At 41.1% G+C, this 26,888-nt stretch overlaps 13 non-coding genes across 13 annotated transcripts; all 13 read right to left on the bottom strand.

Annotated features, from left to right (window-relative positions):
- Nucleotides 1-12,209: 12,209 nt before the first annotated feature.
- Nucleotides 12,210-12,283, bottom strand: TRNAI-AAU (transfer RNA isoleucine (anticodon AAU)). Its single transcript has one exon. It is a non-coding gene; the product is annotated as a tRNA-Ile (tRNA).
- A 724-nt stretch (nt 12,284-13,007) lies between these two features.
- On the bottom strand, nt 13,008-13,081 carry TRNAI-AAU (transfer RNA isoleucine (anticodon AAU)). The gene has a single exon. It is a non-coding gene; the product is annotated as a tRNA-Ile (tRNA).
- A 725-nt stretch (nt 13,082-13,806) lies between these two features.
- Nucleotides 13,807-13,880, bottom strand: TRNAI-AAU (transfer RNA isoleucine (anticodon AAU)). The gene has a single exon. It is a non-coding gene; the product is annotated as a tRNA-Ile (tRNA).
- A 1,791-nt stretch (nt 13,881-15,671) lies between these two features.
- On the bottom strand, nt 15,672-15,745 carry TRNAI-AAU (transfer RNA isoleucine (anticodon AAU)). Its single transcript has one exon. It is a non-coding gene; the product is annotated as a tRNA-Ile (tRNA).
- Nucleotides 15,746-16,470: 725 nt separating this feature from the next.
- TRNAI-AAU (transfer RNA isoleucine (anticodon AAU)) lies at nt 16,471-16,544 on the bottom strand. Its single transcript has one exon. It is a non-coding gene; the product is annotated as a tRNA-Ile (tRNA).
- A 1,803-nt stretch (nt 16,545-18,347) lies between these two features.
- TRNAI-AAU (transfer RNA isoleucine (anticodon AAU)) lies at nt 18,348-18,421 on the bottom strand. The gene has a single exon. It is a non-coding gene; the product is annotated as a tRNA-Ile (tRNA).
- Nucleotides 18,422-20,212: 1,791 nt separating this feature from the next.
- TRNAI-AAU (transfer RNA isoleucine (anticodon AAU)) lies at nt 20,213-20,286 on the bottom strand. The gene has a single exon. It is a non-coding gene; the product is annotated as a tRNA-Ile (tRNA).
- A 1,175-nt stretch (nt 20,287-21,461) lies between these two features.
- On the bottom strand, nt 21,462-21,535 carry TRNAI-AAU (transfer RNA isoleucine (anticodon AAU)). Its single transcript has one exon. It is a non-coding gene; the product is annotated as a tRNA-Ile (tRNA).
- Nucleotides 21,536-22,211: 676 nt separating this feature from the next.
- TRNAI-AAU (transfer RNA isoleucine (anticodon AAU)) lies at nt 22,212-22,285 on the bottom strand. The gene has a single exon. It is a non-coding gene; the product is annotated as a tRNA-Ile (tRNA).
- Nucleotides 22,286-24,088: 1,803 nt separating this feature from the next.
- TRNAI-AAU (transfer RNA isoleucine (anticodon AAU)) lies at nt 24,089-24,162 on the bottom strand. Its single transcript has one exon. It is a non-coding gene; the product is annotated as a tRNA-Ile (tRNA).
- A 498-nt stretch (nt 24,163-24,660) lies between these two features.
- On the bottom strand, nt 24,661-24,734 carry TRNAI-AAU (transfer RNA isoleucine (anticodon AAU)). The gene has a single exon. It is a non-coding gene; the product is annotated as a tRNA-Ile (tRNA).
- A 709-nt stretch (nt 24,735-25,443) lies between these two features.
- TRNAI-AAU (transfer RNA isoleucine (anticodon AAU)) lies at nt 25,444-25,517 on the bottom strand. Its single transcript has one exon. It is a non-coding gene; the product is annotated as a tRNA-Ile (tRNA).
- Nucleotides 25,518-26,242: 725 nt separating this feature from the next.
- Nucleotides 26,243-26,316, bottom strand: TRNAI-AAU (transfer RNA isoleucine (anticodon AAU)). The gene has a single exon. It is a non-coding gene; the product is annotated as a tRNA-Ile (tRNA).
- Between the last annotated feature and the right edge of the window lie 572 nt (nt 26,317-26,888).

The raw sequence follows: 26,888 nt of genomic DNA, 5'->3' as shown, positions 1-26,888 counted from the left end.
GGATAAAGATGAGGTTGTTTCAGAAATGCAGATTTTACAAAAAGAACATTGCGAAAAAGAAGGTGATCTCCAGAGTGTAGAACAAGAAATGATTAAAATGATCCAAGAAAGAGACAAGAGAAGTAAAGAGTTCAATGAATGCCAAATGCAAATGTGCGATATGCAGGAGGCAATTAATAAAATGAGTGATGAAAATAATTATTTGCATGATGAAGCCAACAGACTCCTTAAAAAGTGTAAGGACTTAGAACAGCAAATGTGCATTCCCAGGTCCCAGGAGAGGCGGCAGGGCACCACATTCAATGGAGTGGAGGTGAATTCTAGCTCTGCCCAAAGAGCTAGTGCCCCAGTGACTGGGCCGGTGACTGAACTTGGTTGCAGCGCCCTTGGGGGATTTGATACTCCCATTGGGGGCAGCCACCAATCTCATACACCTGAAAACAGGATTGAATCACAAAATAGTGCAATTCCATGCATTGCAACAAGTAGCCCCATAAAAATAATGAAATCCATTAAAGCCCTGATCAAACCATTTAAAAAGGGAGGTGAATGCTGCATTGAGGATCACTTAGAAGCGGTGCATGACATTTTTAAAGCGCTCCAGATACCTAAGGAACAGTACAGACAATATTTTCATTTAACTTTAGATGCCCCGACGGCCAGCATCATAAGGGGATTAAATGAACAGCAGAATATGACATGGCTGGAGTTTGAAAAAGAAATTAGGCGCCATTTTTCTCCTTTTCAGTCATTGCAGGAGGCAAAGAAAGTTGCGTACACTATTACTGCTGGACCTAATACATCACCTCGCCAATTTTTACAAGACTTAAAAAGAGCATTCTCTCGCTTTGATGTATCTTTTGACTCAAATTCCAATGAGTTTAAAACCGCATACTTCTATGGGCTACAGAAAGACATTATATCCCAATTGGTCCGTGAATTTGACCGTGACAAGTCCCTTGAATGGATTGTACATCAAAGCACCAAGCTATATGAGGTACTCTATTGTCAGGGTAGAGAAAGTGATAAAATGAAAGATACTAGGCCTAAATCTAAAGAACCCTCAGCCACAGTAATGGAAATCAGGTCAGCCAAAATGTCCCTTGAGTCTGCTCAAAGCCAAGGTAAAAATAATGTGACACCTGAACAAAGGGGTAATCAACAAAGATCGCCATTTACTGTACCAATATTCCAATCACATGATCCTAGTAATAGGGAGAGCTACATCAGCCCTAGATATTTAGGAGATAGACCCCGGGTAAGATACCGGTCTGATATGGCAGGTATGAACAATAATCAGAGACAAAATCAAGATCAAAGAAATGATGGTCCCTACCAGTCATTGGGGACACAGAGCAGATTTGATCCCAGCACCATGATATATGGTAATCAGGATAGGCCCCGATATGTGGATCGATTTACTGATAATGGAAATCAATATAGGGGCCAGTACCCACAATCTGAGAAACAGGACATGAAGCAAAACGTGAACTACAGTCCACGCCAGTACAATGATTCCCCACCAGGGGACTATAATCAAAGGATGGGTGCAACCCGCTCCCCTCCACAAATGAATCAAGAGTTCAGAAACCATCCCAACCGGTATCAATCACCTGAGAGGTATCAGAATAGATCCAATCAGGGGGAAAACAACCAATATCGACCTAGGCCACAGAAAGAGGATCCTAGAGAGGTGGAAAGGTTCCAATGCCTTGAGGCCCAAGTGAAAATGTTAGCTGAGCAAATAGGAAAGCTCTATACAGCGCAAAAACAACCTTCCAAAGAGGGGGCTGATGGCCATAGCAATGACCGGGGGGCTTCCGAAAAGTGACTAAGTACTCATGATAACTGCAGTGCCAAAATGACAGATAGCTCTGATATAATTTTGCATAACGACTCTGAGATGTCTAATGGATTAAAAATGAAAGTACCAGTAAATGAAATTGTGACAGAAAGTGCAAATACTTCTAAAAAAGAGGTACGGTTTAACTTAGAGCTAAATAAAACAGTAAGGATTTGCACAAATGAAAAAGAAACATTAGGAATTCCAAAAGAACAAAGGGACAGATTTAAGAAAAATGACTCATGCATGGGGAATACCAGTGAACAGGGAGTAAGTGGGGATGCCATAGCTCCTTCCCTGGGCAAGCAAAACAATTACCAAACACAGACAGAAAAAGGAAATACTCACAAGGAGGGTACAAGTCAATCACCTGAAAAATTCTTTGAGCCACATATTTTTGAAGAGGCTGAAAGGGCTGGTATTACACTAAATGATCACAAATGCACAGAATTAAAAAATGACAAATTGCTGAATGATGTTGTGACACATGTTCAGTTGGAAGGTTGTAATGTGGTCTCTGATGTTACCCAGATGGATGGGCGAACGGTGGCCACACTCCAAAAAACCTCTGAACATGGAGAAATGAATAAAATATCTCGCACAGAAATGGGTAAAAAGGAGGGAAAAATGTCTTTTCATTTACCAATGTGCTTAGCCAAAAGTGAAAAAGACCTGAGAAAGGTGAGCCCTGAAATCAGTAAGAATTCACATTTCTTATGTGTATTAGAGGAAGTTGAGGACAGATATTATGCACCCATCACTGTAGAAGAAAAATGCCACACCTTTGCTATGATTGACACTGGCGCACAGGCCACAATTATGTCCAAGGAGCTGGTAAAGAGTATCAATGAAGGGAGGCCTCCACAGAGTCAGATCACAGTGAAGGCAAATCAAGGCCCAGTGCATAACTTTAATGGGGAGGAGGTGCCCATCATAGGTGTAACTGAGGTTGACATAAAAATAGGAAAGCACAGAATGAAACAAGAGGTATTGATCACATCTATTTGTGAAATTCCATTTCTGATGGGGACAGATTGCCTGAAAAGATTGTCTCCTCTCATAGATGGGGTGAATGGAGTGCTGTGGTCCTTAACCAAAAAACCATTGAGGCCTAAGAAACTAAAATCACAAAACAGCAATATAAAAGAATGTCACACCATTGCCAAAACAAATGATGCTGTGGAGGTATATCTCCAGAATAGCTGCATACCTAGTGTCACTGTTATATTAAGGTGTCAAGACAAAGATCAGAGCGACAATGAAAAACTACCTGTACAAATATACTTGGACCCAAGGAAAGATTGGCAGACTGCCATAGACGAACACACATTACGTTTCTATTTAAAAGAGAATACATGCAAACAGAATATTGTTCCTAAAACAGATTCAGAAAAACACATTACCACTCTGGCAGAGATACACATGGAAGATGAGCAACCATGGGTTCACGCTGGTATAAATGATTATCTTAAAACAATAAAAGCCACTTTAGCGCTTGAACATGAAAGGAGTTTCATTAATGAGAAATTGTTGCAAAAAATTATGGAGAGGGAAGAAATCCCAAAATTTAGGATTAAAAACCAATATGTTTCTGGGTTGGACAGTCCAGACTTTGAAAACCGAATTACAGGCAGATGCATGCTTAAAATTAGCATTGGGCAGAAAGCAATTTACCATAATGTATGGATAGTGAGTGGAGCACAAAATGAATTTTACATGGGCAATGACATCATGCACAGAATGTGTATGGTGTTAGATTTCCTTAATCAAAAAATATGGTCACGCCTAGGTGGGCCGGCGCCTGAATTTGGAGACAAAAGAAGGGCTTATCATTGTGCACAACTAGTTCCTTATGCAGTCGAATTACAGATGAGGAAAAATACTATTGTTCCTGCATTTACAAAACAGTTTGCAATAACACTGAAATGCAAAAATGGACAGCAGATGAAAGGCTCTGATGCATTTGTATGCCTGAATGAATCCATAAAACAGCAAGGCCTGGATTATGAATACATTCCATTGGTAGACATTGGTGAGGGATCTGTAAAAATCATGGTAAATAATAAAGGTTGTCAGGACGTTCATTTAGAGGAAAACTCCCCATTAGGAATGGCCATACAAAAATCACATTATACGGCAGATTTAAATAACATGGTGATTGGGAATATTCCTGAAAAATATGTAGATGCCAGGGGCGAGTTACCAGAACACCTGGACTCTCAGCCCAAAGGAATATTTAAAATTCATTCTGTGTATCCTTATGATGCAAATGAGACAGTGTGCTGCCATCAAGAGGATTGCATAATATTTAATTTAAATGAAAATGAAACAGGAAATCAGCCCATTGAAGTGGAAGCTGATCTGCCAAAATATTTGAAAGTGGCAGCTCTACAAAAAGACACAGCCACACAGTTAGAGGAAAGCGCTGAGATTCCTTTACCAGAAGAGTTTCCAGAATTTTCCAGAATGGTAGAAGAGCAGATCTCCTTAGCGGATGCATGTAACAGCGATGAGGATCGACGCAATCTGAGGGAAATATTTATGGAGTTTAAGGATGTATTTGCAAAAGATGCTTATGATTGTGGTTTAACTGATTTACATGTGGCCACACTACCAGAAGGTTGTAGCAGAAATCCAGTGTTTGTACGCCAGTATAGACTACCGCTGGCATGTTTAGAATCATTGGCAGAGATTATTAAAAATTTGGAATCACGGGGAATAATTAGGCCCATTCATAGCACATCCAATACGCCTATTTTAGGTGTGTTAAAGCCAAATGGTCAATGGCGGCTGTGTGCAGACTTAAGAGAGTTAAATAAAAGAGTACCAGTATCTAGATGGCCACTACCATTCATTGATCAGGGCCTAGCTCAGATACATGGTTCAAATGTATTTACCACGTTAGATCTCACATCTGGATATTGGTGTGTGCCATTGGCAGAGGAGATACAACACCTATTTTCCTTTACATTTGACAGGACTCAATATGCCTGGCTTAGAGCTCCGTTCGGGTACATCAATAGTGGGAGTGAATTTGGCATATTTTTGAGAAAGGCCATGCCGGATGCAGCGGAAAGAGGGACAATAGTTTATGTGGATGATGTCTTGATAAAAAATGAAAACCTTAAAAGCCATTTTGATGAAATAAGACATGTGCTTGGCCAATTGCAGAAAGCAGGCGCCAAAGTATCTTTGCAAAAAGCACAATGGTGCAAGAAAAAAGTGAACTTTCTAGGGCATGAAGTGACTGAACATGGGCTAAATCCACAAAGGAAGAAAATAGAGGCCATACAAAGATTAAAAGATCCTAAAAATGTGAAAGGAGTAAAAAGTTTATTAGGGATGACAGGCTATAACAGAAAGTTCATTGAGAATTATGCAGAAATCACTCAACCATTGACTAAACTGCTTAAACTAAATACTCCCTGGAAATGGGGAAGAGAGCAGTCTGATGCAGTGGCTAGATTGAAGGAATGTCTTGTAAAGGCACCATGTTTAGCATACCCCATAAAGGACAGGGATTTCTTTATAGAAATAGGCTTTTCTGAACATTGTATGTCAGCAGTGTTATCACAAAAACACGATTTGAATCACAAAACCATTGCATATGCAAGTAAGGCATTTTCCCAAGTTGAAATGAAATTTAATGAATGCGAAAAGGCCCTATTAACCACTGTGTGGGCGCTACAACATTTCCGCCCCATTGTTCAGGGAGAAAAGGTGATTATTGAAACAAATCATCAACCTTTGCAATTTTTAGAGAGTAAAAGAATTAGATCAGGCAATCTAGCGCAATCCAGAATCACTTCATGGACGCTGGCATTACAAGGTTTTCCCGTAGAAGTAAGATATGGACAAAATAAAAAGAGCCCAATTGCTCAAGGGTTAGCTGACTTACATGACTGTGCAGCTGAACAAATAACAAATGAAATGGGTGTGGAAGCTAGTTTGCAGGAGTTTGAACAATCACCACACAAAGCTTTTGATGAAAAAACATGCAAGGATTTGCCAACTGTATATGTGGATGGTTGTGCTTTTCACATTGAAAATGACAGTAATAAACAATTAGTGGCAGGAATAGGAAATGTCTGGTTGAAATGTGAAGGCGTTCCTAGTATAGGGATGAGGATTGGAGATAGGAGCAGTCAGGTAGCGGAATTGGCAGCCATCTATAAAGCAATTGCTACTGCAGTTGATAAAAAGTTCAGTGAAATTGTCCTGGTGACTGATTCTGACTATGCACGGAATGGCTTTGTGGAGTATTTGCCTGGTTGGAAAGCAAGAGGCATGGTTACATACAACAAAAAGCCACTTAAACATGGAAAAATGATACAAGCCATAGACAAATTGGTGTCAGAAAATAATTTAACAATATACTGGAGAAAAATTCGTGGGCATTTAAAAACACCAGGAGAGGATAAGGAGGGAAATGATAAGGCAGACCATCTGGCTAAGATTGGGGCTGTGATGGGAGAATTGCTACCTATTGATTATTTAATGGGTGAAATACAAATTGATGCAGTCACACGTTCTAAAGCACCAAAGGAGGTAGATCAACCGGTGGTGCAGTGGAGTCATGACACGCCAGACCAAGATTTGATTGAGGCACAAAAGAATGATCAAATTTTGGGAATCTATTATAATCATTTGATAGATCCTGAAAAAAATCCTTTAACAGAAAATGATTGTATGGGAAAAGAAGAGTTGAGGGTGTTATTAAAGAACAAAACACGAATTAGATTACAGGATGGGCTCATGATTAGAGAGTCCATAACAGGGCAAATACAGTGGGTAGTACCCCTTTCATTCAGAGGACTAATGCTACACCATGCACACGATGCCATAACTGCAGGCCATAGAGGTTCACAAAAGACATTAGAAATACTAAAAGATTATGCTTACTGGCCACATATGTCCCAAGATGTGGAATTATATACTAGAGGATGTCTAGTATGCGCCCAATTTAAACCTGCTTCACCAATGCATAGAGCACCATTGATGAAAAGAGGCCTAACTCTCCCATGGTCAGATTTGCAAATAGACTATGTAGGTCCTTTAAAAAGGTCGAGCAGGGGACACCGCTATATTTTGAGTGTGGTATGTTTGATGTCAAAATGGATTGAGTGCATTCCCGCACCAGATTGTAGTGCGCAAACAGCAGCCACATTGCTGGTGAACCATGTGTTCTCAAGGTTTGGGTTGCCACAAAGAATTGAGTCAGACAGAGGAAGTCATTTCACAAGTACTCTAATGAGTAAGGTATGGCAAATACTAGGTGTAAAAAGGAAACTACATATCGCATATCGGGCGGCGTCTTCAGGTACAGTTGAAAGAAGCAATAGGTCTGTTGTGGACATTTTAAAGAAATTTGTGGCAGAAGCAGGTTCCAGCTGGGATTTGCGTTTACCATTGGTTTTGATGGCAATCAGGTCGACTCCTGCCAAAGCAACAGGTGTTAGCCCCCATGAGGTCTTAACAGGTAGGAAAATGGTGTTACCACAACACCTACTATACAGAACACATGAGCAAACTCTAGTGAGTGCATCCACAGTTCATGAATATATTGATGAACTGAGGAGGCATTTGCAACATGCATTTGCTTTTGTGCAGAGAAATCTGGAAAGAGCTGCTGACAGTGCTAAGTCATATTATGACAAAAAGACATCAGTAAAGGAATACAATGTAGGGGATCAGGTGTACAAGTTTCATTTTGGAAAAAGTAAACAGAAAAATTCTAAATTTCTGGCAGCCTGGCAGGGGCCATTTCGAATTATAGATAAAGTCTCTCCTGTAGTGTATAAAATTTTGAAAAATGAAGGTGAAACAGCAATAGAGCAGTTTGTCCATGTAAATCAAATCAAACCATGCCATCCCAGACATGAGATCAGGCAGCTTGAGCATGTGGAAACGGATAGAGTCCCTTGAGAAAATAAATGGGTGTGATCAGGAGGCAGTGACAAAGAAGTTAAAAAAAAGTTGATTGTTAGGATGGCACATAAACACTGTAATATATGTGAAAATATATAATATAAATAAATAAATAAATAAATAAATAAATAAATAAATAAATAAATGCACATATAACGGAAGCTCGTGGTTGGTGTGCAGAGAGAAAGTGTATTAAATATTGAATGCTGTTTTATATGTGTTTGTTTTCTTTTAACTTGTGTTTAATTTCAGAAAAAAAAAAAAAAAAAACGAAGTATTTTTACCAAGTATGTTTTATTTTTGGCAAAAGGATGAAGTTAGTATTGTGCTATGTACTTAATCTGTTTATTTTCTATTTTGATTTAGACGATTAACATTATTTGATCGGAGGTTCCGGGACCAGAGGCCACGGGAGACGATGGAGTCCTGGAGACCTCGAGGACGGATTCCGGGAAAGCCCCAAAGAGGGGTGAAGACCAAGGCTACAAAGCGATCAGCATTGAAGATGATACCGATGACATGTTTAACGATAGTGATATTTGGAGGGATCTTCAAGAATTCAGAAGCACAGGTTGTCATTGAACCTGGACCAGCATCTGGTATCGCGGTAGAAGAAGCACCAGGATTCATCATGAGTGATAGAAGGATGATTTTCCAAAATATCTACATACCATTGAATCCTGAGATTTTGATTGAAAAACATTTGAACAATACCGGAATTAAGATTGAACAGACTAAAGAGTGGCTGGAAATAAGAAAAGAGGACGCTAAGCAGTCAATAAGAGATATATTAATGCAATTGGAAAAAACATTCGTGAATTCAGCAGACATTAAGAAGAAGAGAGGAAAGAGAGGTGCGGTGATGCTCGCGATATCAATGGTAATGTCTATAATTGGGGCAATAATAGGTACTACAATATCAACAGCCAATTCTATTTCGGTAGGAACACTGAGTACTAAAGCACAACAACTGAGTATTGACCTAGAAATAATACAAAAGACATTAGATGGAATTAGAGGGGGACTGGATGAACAAGTAAGATTCATAAATGAAACTGCAATCATTCTAAATGAACAAGCGGATGTGATGCAACGGGCGACTAAAATAATACTTAAGCATGACAGAACTTTAAATGAAATATTGAACATAATGAGTCCTGTTGATAGACTATTAACGAATTATATGAGAGAAGTTCAAACTGCAGTTTCACAATTGATTCAAGGACATATTCCCTTGTATTTTGTTTCGCAGGATATCATTCGGCAAATGATAGAAAGATTGACCAGGAGGGAAATTGACCTTATACAGATAAGAATTGCATTCGAAATGGGGAATGCAATGCCGTTATATGTGGACTTGGAAAGACTAGAGATCGGATTTTTGCTATGCATCCCATTTGTAGCCCCTGAACTTATTTATCAAACGAAGTGGGTACACAACGTGGGATTTTGGCAAGAGGACAAATTCATTAAGATTAAGACTCCAGAAGTGGTGGCATTTCAGTCATGGGAACCTGAAGTTTATTTAATACCAAACCTGGAAACATGTGTAACATTTAAAGAACAAAATTATATGTGTCCAGGTAAACCGTTTGTTCCTGATGCCACAGATGCTATTTGTGGATTGAAATCTGACCCAAGTATATCAGAGGGATGTGAAGTGATTATTAGTAATATGGGGAGTGAAGAAATGGCACAGGCTAAGATGGTCAGAGGTAAATGGTTGGTCAGTACCTGTTTAAAGAACATGACGGTAGTACATTTAAACCATGGAACATACGTGGTTAAACAGGTAAAATATAATGTTTTTTATTTACAGGTTCCAAAGGATGCAATTGTGTCAATTGGGGGATTAACATTGTTCCATGTAACAAATGATGTTTGGGAAAGCCAAGTGGAAAATATCGATTTTTTTCAAAGGGATACTTTTCCAATAGATCCAGATGTGGAATATTTATTGAATCACAAAGAAAGACATGTTATGAAAATGAATTTGCGAAAAAACAATATTACAATTAGTAATCTGGGCATAATAGAAGTGGAAAGATTTAATTGGGGAACCTGGGGGGAACGCTCAATAGTGGGTTTGGCTATCCTGGTGCTAATCATGGGTGGATGGTTGATTGTGATATCAGTAAAAATGAAAATGTTACTGATTTTACTGACTACGTCAGGAAGAGAAAGATATCCCAATACACATGCATTTTAAGAGAAAAAGAAAGTACAAGTTGTTTTTGGAGATTGGCTTGGGTTATAGCCAAGTTCTAAAAACAAGTTGTTTTTAGAGATTGGCTTGGATTATAGCCAAGTTCTAAAAACAAAAGGAGGGTATATGTAAGGATATTTGGCATGTTACTGCACAAGTAGCATTACAGCGCTACTGCACAAGTAGCATTACAGCACTACTGCACAAGTAGCATTTTTTTTTTTGCAGCACCACCACAAGGGTGCGGTGCATTGCTATATGGGTTAACAGATTAACAAGGAAAGACAGACTATTCAGTCAAAAAACGATTTTAACATATAAGATGCAAAGCTATTTTTACAGTTAAAAGCACACGTGTTCATTTAAAAATATGCACACTATTTTTCACCTGAAATGCCTATATTGCTAGAGACACATTTGAAAATTAACAGCTAACATATTAACCATTAACCTGACTAATAAAACCTTATTTTATTATAACTCACTAATAAAATGTGTTCTCTACTGCAGAATTAGGCATATTTTGAAAACCAGTTAAATGAGTGTGCAGATTTTTCCTCTCTTCTCTGCATGATTATCCGTGTTGTTGTGCACAGTAACTGCAGGAGGAAGGAAGTCAGATTTGCAACAATTGCAAATGTATAAGCGAAGCTATTGTTTAAAAGTAGGAGGATGAGAGATGATGGATTTCATTGGAACACGTCATAAAGAGGGCTGAGAGGAAAGTTTTAGTGGGCAGTAGCAGGGAAAAAGACAGGCAGACATCTTTCTGCACTACTGGGGAGAAGACCTGGCTGTGGGGGTGTCCTGCTGCAGTCGAGACTGGGGAAAGCTGAAAGAATTACATTTCCACTGGCAGAGGCTGTCCTATCTGAAAAAGCTGAGAATTCCAGGCAATGACCCCGGCTTGAGAAGGCAAGCGTCCCTTTTCGTTGGAGTTAAGCCAAGAGAGCCACATTCACAGAGAGAATTCTCTAAACAGATAGGGTAATTACCTAACTGGGGGAGCTGTGTGTGTGCACGAAAGTATGCAGTCAGGGTAGAAAAATGAAAGTCCCGTGCGTGTCTTAATCAAGTGCTAATGTTGCAATTTAAGTTCTGTTCTCCGCCACTATAATTGCAGTGTGTCATTGAAAATGCTTTGATTGTTCCCTTTTATTGCTGTAAAGAATGAGATTATGTCTAAATGCAAATTTTATAATACAGAAAATATTTGAAAACAGACGGGTGGTTTATTTTCTATTTACCATTACAATGCCAATGATGTGGGGAGATTTTTAAACAGTGCAATGGTCATTTTAAGACAGATGTGTGTATGTCAGAATCAGTATGAATAATTGTGAGTGACTGTAGTATAACTTGTTGGAGGTACATGAGCCAACGGGAAGAGAGACTCTCTGAACATAGCTCCCTACCGTATATAAGGTAGTGGAAATTACCACAAGACTACCACATATAGCTCTCTGTCGTAAATAAGTCAGTGAGTTTGCCCATGGTGGCGCACCAACACTATCCCTGGAAATTGTGGTTTCCCTAGAATGCAGGTCTGAGGTCTCTCTAGTGATCACACGAAAAATCTAAGCGAAGATAAGGGATTCTGGACATTGGGGCCACAAATAAAACAAGGGAATTATGCTCACCAAAATACCACCAACCACGTATACCAAATATGCAGGTCTGGGTGCTGAAATAATGCATGTCCATTGTATTATTGTTGCACATGGCCAAATCTGAATACAAAGAGTGATTATTGCTAAGTTATTTCTCAGCGGTAATAAAATACCGTCAGGCCCCAAATCTCCACAAAATACCCTACAGTTAGTAACTCTAAAGCTGTGAGTGCCAATTCTGCATCAATCTCATCCTTCTGCAGAAATATTTCCCAAAATGACAAAGTGGCCAATACGGGGATCGAACCCGTGACCTTGGCGCCACGCTCTAACCAACTGAGCTAACCGGCCAGCTGAGAGGCATATTTCTGACTGGACCATAAGAGGGAGGCCAGTTGCAGGGGGGAGTTTTCTTTCCTTGAAAGAAAATGCCTAACTCATTCACAAATACAACCCTTATCCTCACAACATTGGTTATGTCCGCAGCAGTACTGACCCGTGACTATGTATGCACAGCTGCTTCCAACAAAACAGCAATCTTGTGTTAGTAACTCTAAAGCTGTGAGTGCCAATTCTGCATCAATCTCATCCTTCTGCAGAAATATTTCCCAAAATGACAAAGTGGCCAATATGGGGATCGAACCCGTGACCTTGGCGTTATTAGCACCACGCTCTAACCAACTGAGCTAACCGGCCAGCTGAGAGTCATATTTCTGACTGGACCATAAGAGGGAGGCCAGTTGCAGGGGGATTTTTTCTTCCCTTGGAAAAAAAATGCCTAACTCATTCACACATAAAACCCTTATCCTCACAACAACCTAAAGAAAAACTACATGTGATCTGAAGGAAATTCATGAATATGACAATTATCTTCAAACTGACTTGTAGCCTGCATCACATTTAAGTAGAACTGGGACAAAGAAGGTTAAATGCATCTCATTGGTCATTTCCCACAGCAGTACTGACCTGTGACCATTTATGGACTGCTGCTTCCAACAAAACAGCAAACTAGTCATAGTAAATCTAAAGCTGTGGGTGGGAATTCTGCATCAATCACATGCTTCTACAGAAATATTTCCCAAATTGACAAAGTGGCCAATACTGGGATCAAATTCGCTAACTTGGCGTGATTAGCACCATGCTCAGTCAGAAAAAGTATGCTTCTGACTGGAGCATAGGAGGGAGGCCAGTTGCAGGGGGGAGTTTTCTTTCCTTGAAAGAAAATGCCTAACTCATTCACAAATACAACCCTTATCCTCACAACAACATTGGTTATGTCCGCAGCAGTACTGACCCGTGACTATGTATGCACAGCTGCTTCCAACAAAACAGCAATCTTGTGTTAGTAACTCTAAAGCTGTGAGTGCCAATTCTGCATCAATCTCATCCTTCTGCAGAAATATTTCCCAAAATGACAAAGTGGCCAATATGGGGATCGAACCCGTGACCTTGGCGTTATTAGCACCACGCTCTAACCAACTGAGCTAACCGGCCAGCTGAGAGTCATATTTCTGACTGGACCATAAGAGGGAGGCCAGTTGCAGGGGGATTTTTTCTTCCCTTGGAAAAAAAATGCCTAACTCATTCACAAAGACAACCCTTATCCTCACAACAACCTAAAGAAAAACTACATGTGATCTGAAGGAAATTCATGAATATGACAATTATCTTCAAACTGACTTGTAGCCTGCATCACGTTTAAGTAGAACTGGGACAAAGAAGGTTAAATGCATCTCATTGGTCATTTCCCACAGCAGTACTGACCTGTGACCATTTATGGACTGCTGCTTCCAACAAAACAGCAAACTTGTCATAGTAAATCTAAAGCTGTGGGTGGGAATTCTGCATCAATCTCATGCTTCTGCAGAAATATTTCCCAAATTGACAAAGTGGCCAATACTGGGATCAAATTCGCTAACTTGGCTTGATTAGAACCATGCTCAGTCAGAAAAAGTATGCCTTCTGACTGGAGCATAGGAGGGAGGCCAGTTGCAGGGGGGAGTTTTCTTCCTTTGAAAGAAAATGCCTAACTCATTCACAAATACAACCCTTATCCTCACAACAACATTGGTTATGTCCGCAGCAGTACTGACCCGTGACTATGTATGCACAGCTGCTTCCAACAAAACAGCAATCTTGTGTTAGTAACTCTAAAGCTGTGAGTGCCAATTCTGCATCAATCTCATCCTTCTGCAGAAATATTTCCCAAAATGACAAAGTGGCCAATACGGGGATCGAACCCGTGACCTTGGCGTTATTAGCACCACGCTCTAACCAACTGAGCTAACCGGCCAGCTGAGAGTCTTTTTCCCTTGGAAAAAAATGCCTAACTCATTCACACATAAAACCCTTATCCTCACAACAACCTAAAGAAAAACTACATGTGATCTGAAGGAAATTCATGAATATGACAATTATCTTCAAACTGACTTGTATCCTGCATCACATTTAAGTAGAACTGGGACAAAGAAGGTTAAATGCATCTCATTGGTCATTTCCCACAGCAGTACTGACCTGTGACCATTTATGGACTGCTGCTTCCAACAAAACAGCAAACTTGTCATAGTAAATCTAAAGCTGTGGGTGGGAATTCTGCATCAATCTCATGCTTCTGCAGAAATATTTCCCAAATTGACAAAGTGGCCAATACTGGGATCAAATTCGCTAACTTGGCGTGATTAGCACCATGCTCAGTCAGAAAAAGTATGCCTTCTGACTGGAGCATAGGAGGGAGGCCAGTTGCAGGGGGGAGTTTTCTTCCCTTGAAAGAAAATGCCTAACTCATTCACAAATACAACCCTTATCCTCACAACAACATTGGTTATGTCCGCAGTAGTACTGAACCGTGACTATGTATGCAGAGCTGCTTCCAACAAAACAGCAATCTTGTGTTAGTAAACTCTAAAGCTGTGAGTGCCAATTCTGCATCAATCTCATCCTTCTGCAGAAATATTTCCCAAATTGACAAAGTGGCCAATACTGGGATCAAATTTGCTAACTTGGCGTGATTAGCACCATGCTCAGTCAGAAAAAGTAAGCCTTCTGACTGGAGCATAGGAGGGAGGCCAGTTGCAGGGGGGAGTTTTCTTCCCTTGAAAGAAAATGCCTAACTCATTCACAAATACAACCCTTATCCTCACAACAACATTGGTTATGTCCGCAGCAGTACTGACCCGTGACTATGTATGCACAGCTGCTTCCAACAAAACAGCAATCTTGTGTTAGTAACTCTAAAGCTGTGAGTGCCAATTCTGCATCAATCTCATGCTTCTGCAGAAATATTTCCCAAAATGACAAAGTGGCCAACCCGTGACCTTGGCGTTATTAGCACCACGCTCTAACCAACTGAGCTAACCAGCCAGCTGAGAGGCATATTTCTAACTGGAGCATAAGAGGGAGGCCAGTTGCAGGGGGAGTTTTTCTTCCCTTGGAAAAAAAATGCCTAACTCATTCACACAGACAACCCTTATCCTCACAACAACCTAAAGAAAAACTCCATGTGATCTGAAGGAAATTCATGAATATTACAATTATCTTCAAACTGACTTGTGGCCTGCATCACATTTAAGTAGTACTGCGACAAAGAAGGTTAAATGCATCTCATTGGTCATTTCCCACAGCAGTACTGACCTGTGACCATTTATGGACTGCTGCTTCCAACAAAACAGCAAACTTGTCATAGTAAATCTAAAGCTGTGGGTGGGAATTCTGCATCAATCTAATGCTTCTGCAGACATTTTTCCCAAATTGACAAAGTGGCCAATACTGGGATCAAATTCGCTAACTTGGCGTGATTAGCACCATGCTCAGTCAGAAAAAGTATGTTTCTGACTGGAGCATAGGAGGGAGGCCAGTTGCAGGGGGGAGTTTTCTTTCCTTGAAAGAAAATGCCTAACTCATTCACAAATACAACCCTTATCCTCACAACAACATTGGTTATGTCCGCAGCAGTACTGACCCGTGACTATATATGCACAGCTGCTTCCAACAAAACAGCAATCTTGTGTTAGTAACTCTAAAGCTGTGAGTGCCAATTCTGCATCAATCTCATCCTTCTGCAGAAATATTTCCCAAAATGACAAAGTGGCCAATACGGGGATCGAACCCGTGACCTTGGTGTTATTAGCACCACGCTCTAACCAACTGAGCTAACCGGCCAGCTGAGAGGAATATTTCTGACTGGACCATAAGAGGGAGGCCAGTTGCAGGGGGATTTTTTCTTCCCTTGGAAAAAAAATGCCTAACTCATTCACACATAAAACCCTTATCCTCACAACAACCTAAAGAAAAACTACATGTGATCTGAAGGAAATTCATGAATATGACAATTATCTTCAAACTGACTTGTAGCCTGCATCACATTTAAGTAGAACTGGGACAAAGAAGGTTAAATGCATCTCATTGGTCATTTCCCACAGCAGTACTGACCTGTGACCATTTATGGACTGCTGCTTCCAACAAAACAGCAAACTAGTCATAGTAAATCTAAAGCTGTGGGTGGGAATTCTGCATCAATCACATGCTTCTACAGAAATATTTCCCAAATTGACAAAGTGGCCAATACTGGGATCAAATTCGCTAACTTGGCTTGATTAGCACCATGCTCAGTCAGAAAAAGTATGCCTTCTGACTGGAGCATAGGAGGGAGGCCAGTTGCAGGGGGGAGTTTTCTTCCTTTGAAAGAAAATGCCTAACTCATTCACAAATACAACCCTTATCCTCACAACAACATTGGTTATGTCCGCAGCAGTACTGACCCGTGACTATGTATGCACAGCTGCTTCCAACAAAACAGCAATCTTGTGTTAGTAACTCTAAAGCTGTGAGTGCCAATTCTGCATCAATCTCATCCTTCTGCAGAAATATTTCCCAAAATGACAAAGTGGCCAATACGGGGATCGAACCCGTGACCTTGGCGTTATTAGCACCACGCTCTAACCAACTGAGCTAACCGGCCAGCTGAGAGTCTTTTTCCCTTGGAAAAAAATGCCTAACTCATTCACACATAAAACCCTTATCCTCACAACAACCTAAAGAAAAACTACATGTGATCTGAAGGAAATTCATGAATATGACAATTATCTTCAAACTGACTTGTATCCTGCATCACATTTAAGTAGAACTGGGACAAAGAAGGTTAAATGCATCTCATTGGTCATTTCCCACAGCAGTGCTGACCTGTGACCATTTATGGACTGCTGCTTCCAACAAAACAGCAAACTTGTCATAGTAAATCTAAAGCTGTGGGTGGGAATTCTGCATCAATCTCATGCTTCTTCAGAAATATTTCCCAAATTGACAAAGTGGCCAATACTGGGATCAAATTCGCTAACTTGGCGTGATTAGCACCATGCTCAGTCAGAAAAAGTATGCCTTCTGACTGGAGCATAGGAGGGAGGCCAGTTGCAGGGGGGATTTTCTTCCCTTGAAAGAAAATGCCTAACTCATTCACAAATACAACCCTTATCCTCACAACAACATTGGTTATGTCCGCAGTAGTACTGATCCGTGACTATGTATGCACAGCTGCTTCCAACAAAACAGCAATCTTGTGTTAGTAACTCTAAAGCTGTGAGTGCCAATTCTGCATCAATCTCATCCTTCTGCAGAAATATTTCCCAAATTGACAAAGTGGCCAATACTGGGATCAAATTCGCTAACTTGGCGTGATTAGCACCATGCTCAGTCAGAAAAAGTAAGCCTTCTGACTGGAGCATAGGAGGGAGGCCAGTTGCAGGGGGGAGTTTCCTTCCCTTGAAAGAAAATGCCTAACTCATTCACAAATACAACCCTTATCCTCACAACAACATTGGTTATGTCCGCAGCAGTACTGACCCGTGACTATGTATGCACAGCTGCTTCCAACAAAACAGCAATCTTGTGTTAGTAACTCTAAAGCTGTGAGTGCCAATTCTGCATCAATCTCATCCTTCTGCAGAAATATTTCCCAAAATGACAAAGTGGCCAATACGGGGATCGAACCCGTGACCTTGGTGTTATTAGCACCACGCACTAACCAACTGAGCTAACCGGCCAGCTGAGAGGCATATTTCTAACTGGAGCATAAGAGGGAGGCCAGTTGCAGGGGGATTTTTTCTTCCCTTGGAAAAAAAATGCCTAACTCATTCACACATAAAACCCTTATCCTCACAACAACCTAAAGAAAAACTACATGTGATCTGAAGGAAATTCATGAATATGACAATTATCTTCAAACTGACTTGTAGCCTGCATCACATTTAAGTAGAACTGGGACAAAGAAGGTTAAATGCATCTCATTGGTCATTTCCCACAGCAGTACTGACCTGTGACCATTTATGGACTGCTGCTTCCAACAAAACAGCAAACTTGTCATAGTAAATCTAAAGCTGTGGGTGGGAATTCTGCATCAATCTCATGCTTCTGCAGAAATATTTCCCAAATTGACAAAGTGGCCAATACTGGGATCAAATTCGCTAACTTGGCTTGATTAGAACCATGCTCAGTCAGAAAAAGTATGCCTTCTGACTGGAGCATAGGAGGGAGGCCAGTTGCAGGGGGGAGTTTTCTTCCTTTGAAAGAAAATGCCTAACTCATTCACAAATACAACCCTTATCCTCACAACAACATTGGTTATGTCCGCAGCAGTACTGACCCGTGACTATGTATGCACAGCTGCTTCCAACAAAACAGCAATCTTGTGTTAGTAACTCTAAAGCTGTGAGTGCCAATTCTGCATCATTCTCATCCTTCTGCAGAAATATTTCCCAAAATGACAAAGTGGCCAATACGGGGATCGAACCCGTGACCTTGGCGTTATTAGCACCACGCTCTAACCAACTGAGCTAACCGGCCAGCTGAGAGTCTTTTTCCCTTGGAAAAAAATGCCTAACTCATTCACACATAAAACCCTTATCCTCACAACAACCTAAAGAAAAACTACATGTGATCTGAAGGAAATTCATGAATATGACAATTATCTTCAAACTGACTTGTATCCTGCATCACATTTAAGTAGAACTGGGACAAAGAAGGTTAAATGCATCTCATTGGTCATTTCCCACAGCAGTACTGACCTGTGACCATTTATGGACTGCTGCTTCCAACAAAACAGCAAACTTGTCATAGTAAATCTAAAGCTGTGGGTGGGAATTCTGCATCAATCTCATGCTTCTGCAGAAATATTTCCCAAATTGACAAAGTGGCCAATACTGGGATCAAATTCGCTAACTTGGCGTGATTAGCACCATGCTCAGTCAGAAAAAGTATGCCTTCTGACTGGAGCATAGGAGGGAGGCCAGTTGCAGGGGGGAGTTTTCTTCCCTTGAAAGAAAATGCCTAACTCATTCACAAATACAACCCTTATCCTCACAACAACATTGGTTATGTCCGCAGTAGTACTGAACCGTGACTATGTATGCAGAGCTGCTTCCAACAAAACAGCAATCTTGTGTTAGTAAACTCTAAAGCTGTGAGTGCCAATTCTGCATCAATCTCATCCTTCTGCAGAAATATTTCCCAAATTGACAAAGTGGCCAATACTGGGATCAAATTTGCTAACTTGGCGTGATTAGCACCATGCTCAGTCAGAAAAAGTAAGCCTTCTGACTGGAGCATAGGAGGGAGGCCAGTTGCAGGGGGGAGTTTTCTTCCCTTGAAAGAAAATGCCTAACTCATTCACAAATACAACCCTTATCCTCACAACAACATTGGTTATGTCCGCAGCAGTACTGACCCGTGACTATGTATGCACAGCTGCTTCCAACAAAACAGCAATCTTGTGTTAGTAACTCTAAAGCTGTGAGTGCCAATTCTGCATCAATCTCATGCTTCTGCAGAAATATTTCCCAAAATGACAAAGTGGCCAACCCGTGACCTTGGCGTTATTAGCACCACGCTCTAACCAACTGAGCTAACCGGCCAGCTGAGAGGCATATTTCTAACTGGAGCATAAGAGGGAGGCCAGTTGCAGGGGGAGTTTTTCTTCCCTTGGAAAAAAAATGCCTAACTCATTCACACAGACAACCCTTATCCTCACAACAACCTAAAGAAAAACTCCATGTGATCTGAAGGAAATTCATGAATATTACAATTATCTTCAAACTGACTTGTGGCCTGCATCACATTTAAGTAGTACTGCGACAAAGAAGGTTAAATGCATCTCATTGGTCATTTCCCACAGCAGTACTGACCTGTGACCATTTATGGACTGCTGCTTCCAACAAAACAGCAAACTTGTCATAGTAAATCTAAAGCTGTGGGTGGGAATTCTGCATCAATCTAATGCTTCTGCAGACATTTTTCCCAAATTGACAAAGTGGCCAATACTGGGATCAAATTCGCTAACTTGGCGTGATTAGCACCATGCTCAGTCAGAAAAAGTATGTTTCTGACTGGAGCATAGGAGGGAGGCCAGTTGCAGGGGGGAGTTTTCTTTCCTTGAAAGAAAATGCCTAACTCATTCACAAATACAACCCTTATCCTCACAACAACATTGGTTATGTCCGCAGCAGTACTGACCCGTGACTATATATGCACAGCTGCTTCCAACAAAACAGCAATCTTGTGTTAGTAACTCTAAAGCTGTGAGTGCCAATTCTGCATCAATCTCATCCTTCTGCAGAAATATTTCCCAAAATGACAAAGTGGCCAATACGGGGATCGAACCCGTGACCTTGGTGTTATTAGCACCACGCTCTAACCAACTGAGCTAACCGGCCAGCTGAGAGGCATATTTCTGACTGGACCATAAGAGGGAGGCCAGTTGCAGGGGGATTTTTTCTTCCCTTGGAAAAAAAATGCCTAACTCATTCACACATAAAACCCTTATCCTCACAACAACCTAAAGAAAAACTACATGTGATCTGAAGGAAATTCATGAATATGACAATTATCTTCAAACTGACTTGTAGCCTGCATCACATTTAAGTAGAACTGGGACAAAGAAGGTTAAATGCATCTCATTGGTCATTTCCCACAGCAGTACTGACCTGTGACCATTTATGGACTGCTGCTTCCAACAAAACAGCAAACTTGTCATAGTAAATCTAAAGCTGTGGGTGGGAATTCTGCATCAATCTCATGCTTCTGCAGAAATATTTCCCAAATTGACAAAGTGGCCAATACTGGGATCAAATTCGCTAACTTGGCTTGATTAGAACGATGCTCAGTCAGAAAAAGTATGCCTTCTGACTGGAGCATAGGAGGGAGGCCAGTTGCAGGGGGGAGTTTTCTTCCTTTGAAAGAAAATGCCTAACTCATTCACACATAAAACCCTTATCCTCACAACAACCTAAAGAAAAACTACATGTGATCTGAAGGAAATTCATGAATATGACAATTATCTTCAAACTGACTTGTAGCCTGCATCACATTTAAGTAGAACTGGGACAAAGAAGGTTAAATGCATCTCATTGGTCATTTCCCACAGCAGTACTGACCTGTGACCATTTATGGACTGCTGCTTCCAACAAAACAGCAAACTAGTCATAGTAAATCTAAAGCTGTGGGTGGGAATTCTGCATCAATCTCATGCTTCTGCAGAAATATTTCCCAAATTGACAAAGTGGCCAATACTGGGATCAAATTCGCTAACTTGGCTTGATTAGAACCATGCTCAGTCAGAAAAAGTATGCCTTCTGACTGGAGCATAGGAGGGAGGCCAGTTGCAGGGGGGAGTTTTCTTCCTTTGAAAGAAAATGCCTAACTCATTCACAAATACAACCCTTATCCTCACAACAACATTGGTTATGTCCACAGCAGTACTGACCCGTGACTATGTATGCACAGCTGCTTCCAACAAAACAGCAATCTTGTGTTAGTAACTCTAAAGCTGTGAGTGCCAATTCTGCATCAATCTCATCCTTCTGCAGAAATATTTCCCAAAATGACAAAGTGGCCAATACGGGGATCGAACCCGTGACCTTGGCGTTATTAGCACCACGCTCTAACCAACTGAGCTAACCGGCCAGCTGAGAGTCTTTTTCCCTTGGAAAAAAATGCCTAACTCATTCACACATAAAACCCTTATCCTCACAACAACCTAAAGAAAAACTACATGTGATCTGAAGGAAATTCATGAATATGACAATTATCTTCAAACTGACTTGTATCCTGCATCACATTTAAGTAGAACTGGGACAAAGAAGGTTAAATGCATCTCATTGGTCATTTCCCACAGCAGTACTGACCTGTGACCATTTATGGACTGCTGCTTCCAACAAAACAGCAAACTTGTCATAGTAAATCTAAAGCTGTGGGTGGGAATTCTGCATCAATCTCATGCTTCTGCAGAAATATTTCCCAAATTGACAAAGTGGCCAATACTGGGATCAAATTCGCTAACTTGGCGTGATTAGCACCATGCTCAGTCAGAAAAAGTATGCCTTCTGACTGGAGCATAGGAGGGAGGCCAGTTGCAGGGGGGAGTTTTCTTCCCTTGAAAGAAAATGCCTAACTCATTCACAAATACAACCCTTATCCTCACAACAACATTGGTTATGTCCGCAGTAGTACTGACCCGTGACTATGTATGCAGAGCTGCTTCCAACAAAACAGCAATCTTGTGTTAGTAACTCTAAAGCTGTGAGTGCCAATTCTGCATCAATGTCATCCTTCTGCAGAAATATTTCCCAAATTGACAAAGTGGCCAATACTGGGATCGAACCCGTGACCTTGGCGTTATTAGCACCACGCTCTAACCAACTGAGCTAACCGGCCAGCTGAGAGTCTTTTTCCCTTGGAAAAAAATGCCTAACTCATTCACACATAAAACCCTTATCCTCACAACAACCTAAAGAAAAACTACATGTGATCTGAAGGAAATTCATGAATATGACAATTATCTTCAAACTGACTTGTATCCTGCATCACATTTAAGTAGAACTGGGACAAAGAAGGTTAAATGCATCTCATTGGTCATTTCCCACAGCAGTACTGACCTGTGACCATTTATGGACTGCTGCTTCCAACAAAACAGCAAACTTGTCATAGTAAATCTAAAGCTGTGGGTGGGAATTCTGCATCAATCTCATGCTTCTGCAGAAATATTTCCCAAATTGACAAAGTGGCCAATACTGGGATCAAATTCGCTAACTTGGCGTGATTAGCACCATGCTCAGTCAGAAAAAGTATGCCTTCTGACTGGAGCATAGGAGGGAGGCCAGTTGCAGGGGGGAGTTTTCTTCCCTTGAAAGAAAATGCCTAACTCATTCACAAATACAACCCTTATCCTCACAACAACATTGGTTATGTCCGCAGTAGTACTGACCCGTGACTATGTATGCAGAGCTGCTTCCAACAAAACAGCAATCTTGTGTTAGTAACTCTAAAGCTGTGAGTGCCAATTCTGCATCAATCTCATCCTTCTGCAGAAATATTTCCCAAATTGACAAAGTGGCCAATACTGGGATCAAATTCGCTAACTTGGCGTGATTAGCACCATGCTCAGTCAGAAAAAGTAAGCCTTCTGACTGGAGCATAGGAGGGAGGCCAGTTGCAGGGGGGAGTTTTCTTCCCTTGAAAGAAAATGCCTAACTCATTCACAAATACAACCCTTATCCTCACAACAACATTGGTTATGTCCGCAGCAGTACTGACCCGTGACTATGTATGCACAGCTGCTTCCAACAAAACAGCAATCTTGTGTTAGTAACTCTAAAGCTGTGAGTGCCAATTCTGCATCAATCTCATGCTTCTGCAGAAATATTTCCCAAAATGACAAAGTGGCCAATACGGGGATCAAACCCGTGACCTTGGCGTTATTAGCACCACGCTCTAACCAACTGAGCTAACCTGCCAGCTGAGAGATATATTTCTAACTGGAGCATAAGAGGGAGGCCAGTTGCAGGGGGATTTTTTCTTCCCTTGGAAAAAAAATGCCTAACTCATTCACACAGATAACCCTTATCCTCACAACAACCTAAAGAAAAACTCCATGTGATCTGAAGGAAATTCATGAATATTACAATTATCTTCAAACTGACTTGTGGCCTGCATCACATTTAAGTAGTACTGCGACAAAGAAGGTTAAATGCATCTCATTGGTCATTTCCCACAGCAGTACTGACCTGTGACCATTTATGGACTGCTGCTTCCAACAAAACAGCAAACTTGTCATAGTAAATCTAAAGCTGTGGGTGGGAATTCTGCATCAATCTAATGCTTCTGCAGACATTTTTCCCAAATTGACAAAGTGGCCAATACTGGGATCAAATTCGCTAACTTGGCGTGATTAGCACCATGCTCAGTCAGAAAAAGTATGCTTCTGACTGGAGCATAGGAGGGAGGCCAGTTGCAGGGGGGAGTTTTCTTTCCTTGAAAGAAAATGCCTAACTCATTCACAAATACCACCCTTATCCTCACAACAACATTGGTTATGTCCGCAGCAGTATTGACCCGTGACTATGTATGCACAGCTGCTTCCAACAAAACAGCAATCTTGTGTTAGTAACTCTAAAGCTGTGAGTGCCAATTCTGCATCAATCTCATCCTTCTGCAGAAATATTTCCCAAAATGACAAAGTGGCCAATACGGGGATCGAACCCGTGACCTGGGCGTTATTAGCACCACGCTCTAACCAACTGAGCTAACCGGCCAGCTGAGAGGAATATTTCTGACTGGACCATAAGAGGGAGGCCAGTTGCAGGGGGATTTCTTCTTCCCTTGGAAAAAAAATGCCTAACTCATTCACACATAAAACCCTTATCCTCACAACAACCTAAAGAAAAACTACATGTGATCTGAAGGAAATTCATGAATATGACAATTATCTTCAAACTGACTTGTAGCCTGACTTGGCGTGATTAGCACCATGCTCAGTCAGAAAAAGTAAGCCTTCTGACTGGAGCATAGGAGGGAGGCCAGTTGCAGGGGGGAGTTTTCTTCCCTTGAAAGAAAATGCCTAACTCATTCACAAATACAACCCTTATCCTCACAACAACATTGGTTATGTCCGCAGCAGTACTGACCCGTGACTATGTATGCACAGCTGCTTCCAACAAAACAGCAATCTTGTGTTAGTAACTCTAAAGCTGTGAGTGCCAATACTGCATCAATCTCATGCTTCTGCAGAAATATTTCCCAAAATGACAAAGTGGCCAATACGGGGATCGAACCCGTGACCTTGGCGTTATTAGCACCACGCTCTAACCAACTGAGCTAACAGGCATATTTCTAACTGGAGCATAAGAGGGAGGCCAGTTGCAGGGGGATTTTTTCTTCCCTTGGAAAAAAAATGCCTAACTCATTCACACAGACAACCCTTATCCTCACAACAACCTAAAGAAAAACTCCATGTGATCTGAAGGAAATTCATGAATATTACAATTATCTTCAAACTGACTTGTGGCCTGCATCACATTTAAGTAGTACTGCGACAAAGAAGGTTAAATGCATCTCATTGGTCATTTCCCACAGCAGTACTGACCTGTGACCATTTATGGACTGCTGCTTCCAACAAAACAGCAAACTTGTCATAGTAAATCTAAAGCTGTGGGTGGGAATTCTGCATCAATCTAATGCTTCTGCAGACATTTTTCCCAAATTGACAAAGTGGCCAATACTGGGATCAAATTCGCTAACTTGGCGTGATTAGCACCATGCTCAGTCAGAAAAAGTATGCTTCTGACTGGAGCATAGGAGGGAGGCCAGTTGCAGGGGGGAGTTTTCTTTCCTTGAAAGAAAATGCCTAACTCATTCACAAATACAACCCTTATCCTCACAACATTGGTTATGTCCGCAGCAGTACTGACCCGTGACTATGTATGCACAGCTGCTTCCAACAAAACAGCAATCTTGTGTTAGTAACTCTAAAGCTGTGAGTGCCAATTCTGCATCAATCTCATCCTTCTGCAGAAATATTTCCCAAAATGACAAAGTGGCCAATACGGGGATCGAACCCGTGACCTTGGCGTTATTAGCACCACGCTCTAACCAACTGAGCTAACCGGCCAACTGAGAGACATATTTCTGACTGGACCATAAGAGGGAGGCCAGTTGCAGGGGGATTTTTTCTTCCCTTGGAAAAAAAATGCCTAACTCATTCACACATAAAACCCTTATCCTCACAACAACCTAAAGAAAAACTACATGTGATCTGAAGGAAATTCATGAATATGACAATTATCTTCAAACTGACTTGTAGCCTGCATCACATTTAAGTAGAACTGGGACAAAGAAGGTTAAATGCATCTCATTGGTCATTTCCCACAGCAGTACTGACCTGTGACCATTTATGGACTGCTGCTTCCAACAAAACAGCAAACTAGTCATAGTAAATCTAAAGCTGTGGGTGGGAATTCTGCATCAATCACATGCTTCTACAGAAATATTTCCCAAATTGACAAAGTGGCCAATACTGGGATCAAATTCGCTAACTTGGCTTGATTAGCACCATGCTCAGTCAGAAAAAGTATGCCTTCTGACTGGAGCATAGGAGGGAGGCCAGTTGCAGGGGGGAGTTTTCTTCCTTTGAAAGAAAATGCCTAACTCATTCACAAATACAACCCTTATCCTCACAACAACATTGGTTATGTCCGCAGCAGTACTGACCCGTGACTATGTATGCACAGCTGCTTCCAACAAAACAGCAATCTTGTGTTAGTAACTCTAAAGCTGTGAGTGCCAATTCTGCATCAATCTCATCCTTCTGCAGAAATATTTCCCAAAATGACAAAGTGGCCAATACGGGGATCGAACCCGTGACCTTGGCGTTATTAGCACCACGCTCTAACCAACTGAGCTAACCGGCCAGCTGAGAGTCTTTTTCCCTTGGAAAAAAATGCCTAACTCATTCACACATAAAACCCTTATCCTCACAACAACCTAAAGAAAAACTACATGTGATCTGAAGGAAATTCATGAATATGACAATTATCTTCAAACTGACTTGTATCCTGCATCACATTTAAGTAGAACTGGGACAAAGAAGGTTAAATGCATCTCATTGGTCATTTCCCACAGCAGTACTGACCTGTGACCATTTATGGACTGCTGCTTCCAACAAAACAGCAAACTTGTCATAGTAAATCTAAAGCTGTGGGTGGGAATTCTGCATCAATCTCATGCTTCTTCAGAAATATTTCCCAAATTGACAAAGTGGCCAATACTGGGATCAAATTCGCTAACTTGGCGTGATTAGCACCATGCTCAGTCAGAAAAAGTATGCCTTCTGACTGGAGCATAGGAGGGAGGCCAGTTGCAGGGGGGAGTTTTCTTCCCTTGAAAGAAAATGCCTAACTCATTCACAAATACAACCCTTATCCTCACAACAACATTGGTTATGTCCGCAGTAGTACTGATCCGTGACTATGTATGCACAGCT

This window comes from Ambystoma mexicanum, chromosome 1p (genome assembly GCF_040938575.1).
Source record: "Ambystoma mexicanum isolate Mex_15411 chromosome 1p, UKY_AmexF1_1, whole genome shotgun sequence".
Classification (NCBI taxonomy): Eukaryota; Metazoa; Chordata; class Amphibia; order Caudata; family Ambystomatidae; genus Ambystoma; species Ambystoma mexicanum.
The sequence above is the reverse complement of the archived record's forward strand: the minus strand, read 5'-3'. Positions and strand labels throughout refer to the sequence as shown.